Raw genomic sequence first — 12,182 nt, forward strand, 5'->3', positions numbered from 1 at the left:
TGAGCCTTCCCCTCTGGGTGAACCAGGTCCCCGGCCACGGGGTGGAGGTGGGGGTGGGGGGACATTTCCTCTCCCTTTATCTTCCTTCTTCCAAATGGTATTGATTTTTGACTTGGGGTAAGTCACCCATTTCCAAGCCACCGCCTACAGAGGTCCAGATACCTCTACAAGGTCAAGACCCTTTCTGGGTCAAAAACCTTCAGGATCTCCTGCCAGGCCATGGCCACGACAGGGCAAGCCCAATCTGTTTCCAGAGCAAAGACCATCTTTGTTGCCTGGGACCTTTGTGGGGAAGATGCCCTACCCAAAGCTACCCATGCCCACCGCTCAACCCCAGGCTATTGCAGGATGGGGGTGGGGATGCCCCGCCCTAGTCTTCCTGTCTCAGACACAGACTTGGAAACGGGTAACCCTGAGTCTAAATCAGATCCTCAGTCCCCCCTGGTATGTTCACTGTGAAATTTATCCAAATTGGGGCTGTGTTACACCATGCAACAAATGGTTTGAGCACTCTGGTCCAGGGTTTTTGAGCCCTGCATGCTCCCGTCTCCTCTGTTGTCTGCCTGCCTGCCTCTCTCAAGCCCCCAGTTCGATATGGCCTTTTGCTCTTTCAGTCTCTCCATCCCCCAGTAAACCTCTTGACTAACTCTGTTGTTTCTGGTGCGTTCTCTACTATAAACCTTTATTTCAGGATTTGCAAGTTGCTTATCTGGCATGGTTTAAAATCTATATAATTTGTAACAAAGAGTCTGTTTCCCCTGGAAAGTTTTGTCTCACTGCTAGAAAAGCTCTGTCTGTTTTGTACATATGGAAGGATCTGTGCCTGTATGTTTTCTTGTGGACTTGGGAGCCCCATGGAATTACATCAGGCTCAGCTGGGTCACGGCATGCTCGTTTCTGACTGGTCTTGGATGCCTGCGTTTATGTGTTCCCTGTGTCTTGGTGATAGCTCAGCTGCCTGGGTTAGCAACTAGCTGCCTGGGCTTAGAATTTGCCTCTGGGATTTCTGGCCACTAAATCTGATGTAACGACAGAGATTCATATGTCATTTGGGTATTAAAGTTATTTTATGCTGTTCTACCTTATTAAAAAAAAACTGCCAAAGGAGTTGGGTATGGTTAAAAATCTGTAACAAAAAGTTAACCTAAAACTTGTAACTCCAAGTTGGAACTGTTCTGTAAAACAACACATGGTTTGCCACCATCTTATTTGTTAGTATTCAGACCCACCCCTTGGAGACCCGCCCTGCATCCTACCATGAAGTCCCCTTTAAAAAAGAGAACTCCCCCCCCCCCACTCTCTCCATTACCATGAGGGATGCACTCTTGGCCCCTCTCTCTTCCCCCGCTTCTCTTTTTCCCTCTTCTCCCTTTCTTCCCCCTACCAAAAATAGAAGTATTCACTGAGCCCTGCCTGCATGGCATCTATCTCTCACTCGCCATGAGGCAACTTGGCTCTACCCACCAAAGCCTCCCACATCCTGTATCATTACATTAATTAGTACAACTACCTGGGCAGCCAGCACTTTGACTAGGGGTGGAGGAGAGGGAGGTCATGTGACTTCGCCACCATCTTGATTAAACGTGGGAGATAACAGGTTTCTAAGATACTCGGGATTAGGATGGATTTTTTTTTATAATTCCTGTCCTGTCCTGAAAACAAAGTTGATAAAAGATAGGATGTAAAACAATGCTGGTTTACTGAGGTTTTAAAACTGCACCTCCATGCATTCACGGTTGAGAGCTGTGCAACCTAGCTTTGGACCAGTATATGAGGGCTTATCCAATGGTTCTCCAGATGAGGCAAAAGCTCACCAAGACAGTCTCACTTGGCAAGGACCAGTGGACTTCTGGACAGTGCTGGAACCGCACAGCCTCACACTCTCTTCTTTCTTGTAATACTGATGATTCTCCTGGTGGTTTTAGTGTCATTTTGTCAATCATGCATGGGACAGATGTGTTCATCCCTCTGGAAACTCTAATTTTTCTCTAATATCTTCACCTAAATTTCTTTGAACCTGTCTGGGGGTGCCAGCTGTCACATCATACTCTTGGGAGCTGTTATAATTCGGTGCTCACAGGATCAGAGGCAGATCACCCCTATTTCTGTAAATATGTTTTGAATGAGATTGCTATTCTTGAAAGTGTGTGCCCATGTCAATCACCTTTTAGTTTTGTAAAGACAGGATGTACCTGGCTTGATATTTAGCCAAGCTAGCGAAAGGATAGTGTTGTTTGGGGTTTAAAGATGTTTATTTTTTTGTAAAAGTTGGGAAAAAACGTATTTGACCTATTTGTTTTTGCTGGATGTTAACTTTGGAGGATGGGAAATTTTATTTGTTAGTATAGAAGAACACGCTTCTTTCTGATGTATAAATAAAGATGCCTGGAGCTATTTGGGGCCGGCCGCTTGTATAAAACTCATCTGGTGGTCGGACACTTCATTTCTTCACTCCAGCACCCCTTCTCTATCTCAGGACCTGCTCCCAGGCTGTGACTGGACCATGGCACATTCATGTACAGGGATGTATCTTGCTGGCAGCCTGATTTTGTAACATAAGAGTTATCCCCTTGATATTGATTTTAGAGACACTGAATTGTTTACACTGTTGAAACTTGGTTTTGCCTTCCACCAATTATGGTTGTGCTTTATGTCTTCATTCTTTTGTTTGTTTGTTTTTGTTTTTGTTTATTTTTGTTTTTGTTTTTGTTTTTTTGTTATTATTATTATTATTTTGTTTTGTTTTGTTGGTTTTTGAGACAGAGTTTCTCTGTGGAGCCTTTCCTGGAACTCACTCTATAGACTAGGCTGGCCTCAAACTCACAAAGATCCTCCTGTGTCTGCCTCCCAAGTGCTGGGATTAAAGGTGTGCACCACCATTACCTGGCATGTCTTCATTCTTAAAATACAAACTTGGGCTCCCAGCTGAACACCAGAGACTGAGGTATCCCTGTCTTAAGACGCATCAACAGGGGGACCTAAGCAGTCTGGAAAAGGGTCTTTCCTTACCTAAGATATAGTCAGGCTAACAAAGACTGGTTTAGGAATGTATCTCTAACCTCTTTACTTTTACTAACATTGTTAAGCTGTAGCTAGTTAGATTAGGAATGTATCTCTAACCTTTTTACTTTTACTAACATTGTTAAACTGTAGCTAGTCTGATAAACTAAGTCATACAGAGAATTGTTATATTGATGTACTATAAAAGGATCAGAAAAGATCCCAGTCTCTTTGTGGACTGTGTTTATAGTTAAAGGTCTTATTTTGACATTAAAAGAGCTTTAATTCAAAAGTTGTTTTTTTTTTTTTTTTTAGATTTAAGATGTGTATTTATTTTTTATTAAGTTTTTTCATTTATTTTACCTACTAACCACAGTTTTTAATTAAGCTTGATCTGGTTTATTGCATCAGTGGAGAAACCCATTATAGGGGTACAGAAAACCTACTAGGGTCTGTAAAAGGGAGCTGAGTCTCATCTTGCTAGCTCAAGATGTGGGGAACTCTGGAGACTCCCTGATACTCAGGGCCCTGACAGTGGTGCTGCCAAGCTCTGTGTTTGATCAACTGTCTCACTGCTCTGAAGAGGACATAGAAACTGTGAACTAGATGTGCCTAACCCTTTGGGCCTCAGATTCCTTGTGTGCAAACTCCCCATATGTCAGCTTTGGGGTCCAGGGTAATGAAAGAAAGTCTAGAAAAGTAAAAAATAAAGGATGTCTAATACATAAAGGCATCCATTGAATGGTAGAGTCCCTGTGCACACAGTTCTTGGGACAACTATCTCACTGATTTGTACATTCCACTATGCCAATTTCTTTGAAAAGAAGCAGATTGGAGCTGGGCGATGGTGGCACATGCCTTTAATCCCAGCACTCGGGAGGCAGAGGCAGGTAGATCTCTGTGAGTTGTGGCCAGGCTGGTCTACAGAGTGAGTTCCAGGAAAGGCACAAAGCTACATGGAGAAGCCCTGTCTCAAAAAAAAAAAAAAAAAAAAAAAAAAAAAAAAAAAAGCTGATTGGTTTGAAGTCAGGACTCCATCATTTCCTAGGCAGAAAGTCTCAAGTTTGGTAATCTTTCCATGTGACTTTGACTTAGCCCCTCAGGAGGCAATGCAAGATTGCAAAGGATGCCATACCCGAGTCACCAAAGCTTTCTAAACACCAGCAACTGACTTCTTATTCTGTGCCTCTGTGTTCCCATCTGTGAAGTAGGGATGCATCATCATGGTACCTGCTTCATACAATTGTGTGTTCAAGCAGTGCAATTGTGTCTTCAAGCAGTAGAATTGTGTGTTCAATCAGGCTTTTGATGTGTGATGATGCAATTAGATCAAAGCCTCTGTGACCTTGCAATTATGATCATTTTCTTGGAAATTGGAGTGAGATTCAGAGAATCAGACCATGTAGTTCCAAGCACGGGCCAATGGAAGACAGTAGACCCACAAAGGATCACATAGTTGCCCAGCACTCATATCCTGTCCTTTCCTGTGGTATCTGTCAGTCTGTAGAGGCCTCACTGAGGTAGGAGAGGTGGTAACACAGCCTTTAAGTAAAAATTTACTATTAATGGTTCTCAGTATTTTCACGTATAAAATGAGCTTTTGACTCATTAGTTATAGACTATTTTTTAAAATTTTATTTTTAATTTAAATTCTGTATATATCTGTGTGTGGGTAGGTATGGCATATGTGGGGCTAGTATGTGCATGTGTGTATGTGTGAATATGTGCGTGTGTATGTGTGGAGGTAGGTATGTGCATGTGTGTGGGTGTGGGTATAAATGTGTGTGGGGGTATATATGTGCATGTATGTGGGGGTGGATAGGTGAGTGCATGGGTAGGTATGCACATGCATGTGTAGGGGTAGGTGCATGTGTATGGGGGTAGGTATGTGCATGTGGGGGGGTATGTGCATGTGTGTTTGGGGGTGGGTATGTGAGTGTATGAGGATGAGTATGAGCACATCAATGCACATATGTCTGTGGCATCTAGATGAGGCAATGGATGCCCTGCAGCTGGAACTAGAGAAGGTTGTGTGCTGCCTGATGTGGTGCAGGGAAATGAACTTGGGTCTTCAAGAATAGTGAGTAAACTTAACCATGAAATCATCTCTCCAGCCCCTAAATTCCTTTTTTGATTTAGGCTTTGATTCTATGGGTGGAAAATTCATGAAAAAAGTTCCACCTCAGCCAGAAATGCTTGAGGCAAAGTGACCAATGATCCATGATTGGCCCATAGGTATGACCCCGGTGGCCTGTCATAGACTAACTTACTCTCTCCTTCCTTTCTTCCTTTCTCCTTCCCCCCCTCCTTTGTTTTTTCCTTTTTGTAGACAAGTTTTCATGTATCCCAGGCTTACCTTGAACTTCACTCCTGATCCTCCTGCCTCTACCTCCCCAGTTTTGCGCTGACAGGGATGAACTGCCATTCCAGGTTTTATGCCATGCTGTAAACCAAACCCTGAGCTACTTGCATGCTAGGCAAGCACTCTTACGGCTGAGTCATATCCCCAGCTCCAGGGTATAGATTTTTGGCATTCATATAGCTGATCACAGGATCACACTGGAAAACACCCATCACACAACCTGTGTACCCTGTTAGCATATTCTGCTATTTGTAATAAATATTTTATATTATTGTGATTATTTTGATTTAACTTGTATGTGGCCTTATGTATTACTTATGTCAATTTCCTCATTTCAGTATATTACATTGTGTTCACATTTGGGGAGGTCAATTCTTTTTTTTTTTTTTTTTTAATGTAGTGGAAGAAATCCTGAGGCCTCTCCCTTTGCTGCCTGACCAGCTCATGACTGGGAAGAGGTTCAACATTAGAAGTTTTGTTATTAGAGGAAAGAAACAGGTAGAAGGTAGCAGAGCCGCAGAAGCCTGCAGTTTGCTGAAGGGGCTCTCAAGGTCCTTCCTCTTCCTCTTATCATAACCGCTCCATCCCTTATCAGGAGAACCTCTGTCCTTGAACCCTGTGTCACCCAGAGCAGAGCGCTCTCAGTAAGTATTTGTTCAGAGAAGTCAAGAGGAACTGGAGCCATACAAAGCTGGGAAGAGCAATGGAGCATGAGCATTGGAGTTTGGAGATCGGCCTCTCACACACACTGTTTCTAGCTTGTATCAGACACTCATTAACCATCACGGTCTTTCACAAAGCTGATTCTATTCCCTCCAACTATGCTCTTCTCCCTTGGACTTGGTGAAGTTGTGTCCTCCCTGGCAGTGGTCTATCTACCTTGATAATTCTCTCCCTGCCACCAGACTCCAGAGGAGAGAGGGCCTCAGGCTGGGCCTGGAGCCTCTCCTATACAATGATCAGTCTTAGTTTATCTTATATATTCTTTATACCTCTAAATATGATCCACATGCTTGTGATTTTGAATATGTAACCAGAACCCGAGTCACAGGACTTTGAACTGCTCCTTGATATTTAATGTTGGTACAGGTTTCTCAAACTTATATCAAAACCTAACTCTTAACCCATGTTCTTTCATCATCTAAAGCTGGCCCCCTGTATCCATTCCCATGCCACCAATGTCACCTGTTGCTAGGTCCTAAGGGCTCCCTTGGGGAAGGAGGTGAGAAGGTGCAGCATCAATGGCACAGCCACGGGGAGTCAGGTAAAAGGCAAACAGCAAACTCCTTTATTCATCAATGGGAGAGCCTGATATACCCTCCTCCCAGCACCCAGGCTGAGTCCAGATCTGATGCATGGTCGCCCCTCATTGGCTAGGCACCATTAGGACCTCTGACAGCACCTGTTGCTAAGCCCTCAGGCAGACTCCAGGTTGGCTCACCTCTCGGCCTGGTAGGCCTTATCTTCCTAAATCACCTAAGCCAGGGAAGCCAGCCTTGCTTCTCCCTTCCCCTCACTACTCATGTCTAAGCCATTGACAACTGATATCACTGTTTCCTCCTAAATAACTCTAGCTTCAGCACTTCTCTCCATGACCCCGGAAATCATCACTCACCAAACCACCATCCTTTCCGGTCTAAACTTCTGCAGTGGATCTCTTCATGCTTGTGGTCTTGTCTCCCTTCTGTCCGTTCTCCAATTAGCAGCCACAGCAACCTTTGAAGGTCACACAAAGTTGTACCATCTCATCTCATCCATTGCTTAAACCTTTCAGTGGCCAGGCAGTGGTGGCATACACCTTTAATCCCAGCACTTGGGAGACAGAGGTAGGTGAAGTTCTGTGAGTTCTGAGGCCAGCCTGGTCTACATAGTGAGTTCCAGGACAGCCAAGGCTACACAGAGAAACCCTGTCTTGAAAAAAAAAAAAAAACCAAGAAGTGCTGTGGATTTCGCTCTGTGTAAATAAAGTTCTGATTGGCCAGTGGCCAGGCAGGAAGTATAGGCGGGACAAGAGAGAAGAGAATTCTGGGAAGTAGAAGGCTGGGGAGAGACACCGCCAGCCGCCGCCATGAGAAGCAACATGTAAAGACACTGGTAAGCCAGACGCAATGTGGAAAAGTATAGACTAACAGAAATGGGTTAATTTAAGATAGAAGAAGCAGATAACAAGAAGCCTGCCACAGCCATACAGTTTCTAAACAATATAAGTTTCTGTGTGTTTACTTGGTTGGGTCTGAGCGACTGTGGGACTGGCAGGTAAGAGAGATTTGTCCTGACTGGGCCAGGCAGGAAAACTCTAACTACAAAGAAGAGGAAGAGAAGGAGGAGGAAAAGGAAGGAAGGAAGGAAGGAGAGAAAAAAAGAAAAGAAACCTTTCAGTGGCTGCTCTTTGTAGTAGGGGGAAAAAATCTAAATTCCTGGTTAGGTCCCAGACACACTGAACAGTCTAGCACTTACCTGCACTAAACCCACCTCTACCCACTCCACACTCCAGAACCAACACCCTCCCCCTCTTTGTTTTTCATACAAGCTAAGCTGTGCCCCTCTGTGTGGACCCCCCTCTCCAGCTCCTCAGCTCCTTGAGCTCTCCATTTTCCAGGTCTCACCTCTACTATTAGTCAAGGTTCTGCAGAGGATCAGGATCAATAAATGCATAAGGAGGGGTTTATCAACTGGCTTCTGTGGCTGGGGACACAGGAGTTCTGCAATGGCTACCCATCAGCTGGAACGTTGGGGAAATCAGTATTTCACTCCAAGATTCTGGAAGCTTCGGCACAAGGTGGGCCATGGTGCAGTCCTAATTGGAGGATGAAGACTTGGAAACCCCCTGCAGAGTCATCAGTGCACATCTGCCTACAAATGCTGGCGAAGTCTGGAGACTGATGCCCTTGAGGTGTGGTGGTCACAAAACAATGCATGTGCTCAGGAAGGGGTTGACAGCTGCATGAGCTTGGCATACTCACAGCATGCTTGAGCTTCTCTCCAGGCCTCTAGTCTGTTTGGTGATTCTGTACTCAGTGACCGTCTTAGGCTTTCATTTTGCTGACTGACCCACATGCTCTTGGAATCACTGATGGTTTTTAGAGGCACTCTTACCCCCAAGGAAAAGTCACGAAACACAACAGAATCCACTAACAAGAGTTTTATCAAGACAAAGAGAAAGGGATAGAGGTGATCAGCCTGTGGAAGGACACGTGTGAGAAAGAGGGCCGAGGAACATGGGGCCCGACTTATAAAAGTCAGGTTGCACCTGCACACACAGGACCACGTGGCTATTCCATACATGTGCATAGATCACATGGTCACATCTCTATGATTATATGACAGAGAATGGGGCATGGGTTGTGCAGGACGTATGACCCAGAAATGACTAGGCGGAGATGACTAAGTGTCCCATGCTGGGGGCGTGGTTGGAATTCCTATCAATCACTCTCAATGACACAGCAGAAATAGGCTTACGTTTGTCAGTTTTTCATTGTTGAGACAAAATACTTGAGGCAAACAACAACATAAAGGGGGAAATATTTGCTTTGGCTCTCTTTTATTCAGAGGTTTCAGCCACAGTCAGCTGCATCATTGTTACATGAGCCTTTGGTGAGGCCCAACATCATGGCAAGAGGCTTTGGCAGAGAGTATGGTGGAGCAGAGTTGTTTACCTCCAGCCTGCCTAGAAGCAGGGAGAACAAGAAAATATATTGGCTTCAAGAAAGGTACATTCCTTGTGATGGACTTCTTCCCACCTAGCTATCTGTCCTCCTTCCCACAATCTCCCAATAATGCTACCAAAGCCTGAATCCAAGGACTAGAGAGATGATTCATCAAAGTAGGTGCTGGACAAGGGTGAGAAACTCAGTTTGATACTTGGCACTGGTGTTAAAATAGCTGTTGTGAGCCGGGTGGTGGTGGTGCATGCCTTTAATCCCAGCACTCGGGAGGCAGAGCCAGGCAGATCTTTGTGAGTTCGAGGCCAGCCTGGGCAAGTTCCAGGAAAGGCGCAAAGCTACATAGAGAAACCCTGTCTCTAAAAACAAAACAAAACAAACAAACAAACAAACAAACAAACAAAGCTGTCATGATTGTGTATGCTTGCCATGGCAGAAACAAGAAGATTCTGGGGCTCGCTGGCTGGCTGGCCTAGATGAATCGGCAAGGTCAGTAAGATGGAGACACAGGAACATTCTCTCTCTCTCTCTCTCTCTCTCTCTCTCTCTCTCTCTCACACACACACACACACACACACACACACACACACACACACACTATGAATCCATCAATGGATGAACTCTACTGATCAGGTTGGAGCCATCATAATCCAGCCATTTTCTAAGATCTTATTTGCTGACAATCCTCCTTTTGACATGGGAGCCTTTAGGACCCTTGTAGTGCATCCCTGCTGAGCTCCTGGCCTGGCTCCAGAGAGTAGCACCCAGCCCAAATCCTTCCTTTGTTTAACACATCTTTTGTTTCTCTTGCCTTTTGTTTCTGTTATCGCCCTATGAGAATCTAGTTTGAGAGTCAAAGATCAGAGAGTCCCCCAAGGATCCAAGGCCTATGCAAAATTTGGTCCAGGAAACCCGGGAAGCCGAGGTACCTGAGAAATCAAGTAATTTGCACTTGACATTTGGTCTCTGGGAGCTCCTTTTAGGATGCTTTGAAGGTAGGGAAATTAATCAGCTAAACTATAATAGAGAGTAAATATATATGCCCTAGGTGAAGGGACAGTACTTCAGTCCTTCGAGGCTGGACCCCCCTGCAGCCATGAAAGGCTAGATTCAGTCTTAAGAAGTCTTCATTCCATGGACCCATGTGAACACACAGTTACAGACCCTTTTATATGCAAACATAGTAATAGTTCTTTACCTTTCTTCTAGGCGTTTCTCAAGTCAAGTTGACAACCAAAATCAATCATGACTCCTGTTAGGTCTCAAACTCAGGACAAATGGCTGAGGTGCCTATTTAACATATCAAAGCAGACTCTGGTCTCCTTCAGTCTCTACTCACAAGCACTTGCTATGGAGCCAACTTGGCTGACATATCCTGCCCCCAAACTCCAGCCCTTGGGCTTCCAGATTCCTTTATATAACCTCAGGCATTTGGCTGTGTGTCTTTTGGAGCTTTTGGTTCCGTGCCTGCCCTCCTGCCTTCTTGGTCTCTGAGGGTTCCCAGGCACTCTGTTTGCTCCCACTCTCCTCCCTTCTCCTCCTCTCTTGCTCTCCACCCAACCTCATGGCTGTTAGTTTTTTTGGCACTCTTACCCCATGAGGAACACATCCCGAACGCGACAAATCCACAGAAGAGCTGTTTATTAATATAGGATAGGAAGAGACAGACATGACAGGCCTGTGGGAAACACACACGTGGTCAAGAGAAAAGGAAGAGAGGAGAAGAGACCAGTGCAAGAATGGCGCTGGCTTTTTAAAGAGTGGCCCACGCATGCGTACAGGACCGCATGTGGCTACTCCACGCATGCATGTAGATTACATGGCTTTACGCAGCCATGCAAAGCCACGGAGTCCTAGTCACGTAAGATGTTTTGACCGGAAATGGCTATTTTGAACCGGAAGTAACTAGGCGGTCCGCCAGGCAAGCCCAACCGTGTGGGCATGTTGTGACTTCCTATCAATGGCCAATTTCAATCTGGACTTTTCCAGATGACTCTGGCTGTTTTCTTCCTCATATCTCCTATAAACCTTCTCCTCAATCCGTCCCTAGGAACAGCATAGCCTTCATTTTTTCCCATCCAACACCTCTTCAGTCATCTTCTCCCACTTTCTCTGCCTTTGCATGTTTACTATATGGTATGTAAGAAGCTGTAAATTTACATGTAAGCATTGTTTTCTTGTTTATTGTCTGTGCCCCACCCCCACCGCTTTCTGGATTGAAAGCTCAATTAGTCAAGACAGGAGTGCCTTGTTCTCTGCCTGGCTGTTCTAGGTTTCTTTGTGTTGCTGTGAGAAAATACTCTGACCAAATGCACTTCCAGGTCACAGTCCACTGTTGAAGGAAGTCCGGGCAGGAACTCAGGGCAGGAACCTGAAGGTAGGATTGCTTGCCTTTCCATGCAGTATTCCTCCGACCAGGGGGCTCACCCACAGCCAAGGCACTACAGCAGGAACCGTGGAGGATGCTGCCTGCTGGCTGGCTCTTCCATTTTTGTTTATATAAAGCCCAGGACCAGCTGCTGGAGTAGAGCCGTCCACACTTGCCTGGGACTTCCTGTATCTATTTATAATAAGGACAATGCCTCACAGTTATGCCCACTGATATCAGGCAATTCCTCAGTTGAGGCTTCTCCCCTCAGATGACTCTAGGCTGTGTCAAGGTGACAATCAAGGCTAACATGGGCCCAGTACAGCCACCAACATATATTGGAAGAAAAATAGGAAGACTAATGGAAGGAAAGAAAGAAGGAAGCAAAGTGGAAGGAAAGAAAGAAGGGAAAGATGTAGTGGAACCCCAGTAGAATCATTGTATCTAGGGTAAACATCAGAATGGATAGTGTTTACACTGTGTGGAGGGTAAACATCAGAATGGATAGTTGTTTACACTGTGTGGAGGGTAAACATCAGAATGGATAGTTGTTTACACTGTGTGGAGGGTAAACATCAGAATGAGCAGTTGTTTACAATGTGTGGAGGGTAAACATCAGAATGGATAGTTGTTTACACTGTATGGATGATAAACATCAGAATGAGCAGTTGTTTACACTGTATAGAGGGTAAACATCAGAATGGATAGTTGTTTACACTGTATGGATGATAAACATCAGAATGAGCAGTTGTTTACACTTTATAGAGGGTAAACATCAGAATGGATAGTT

The sequence above is a fragment of the Onychomys torridus genome, chromosome 18 (genome assembly GCF_903995425.1).
Source record: "Onychomys torridus chromosome 18, mOncTor1.1, whole genome shotgun sequence".
NCBI lineage: Eukaryota > Metazoa > Chordata > Mammalia > Rodentia > Cricetidae > Onychomys > Onychomys torridus.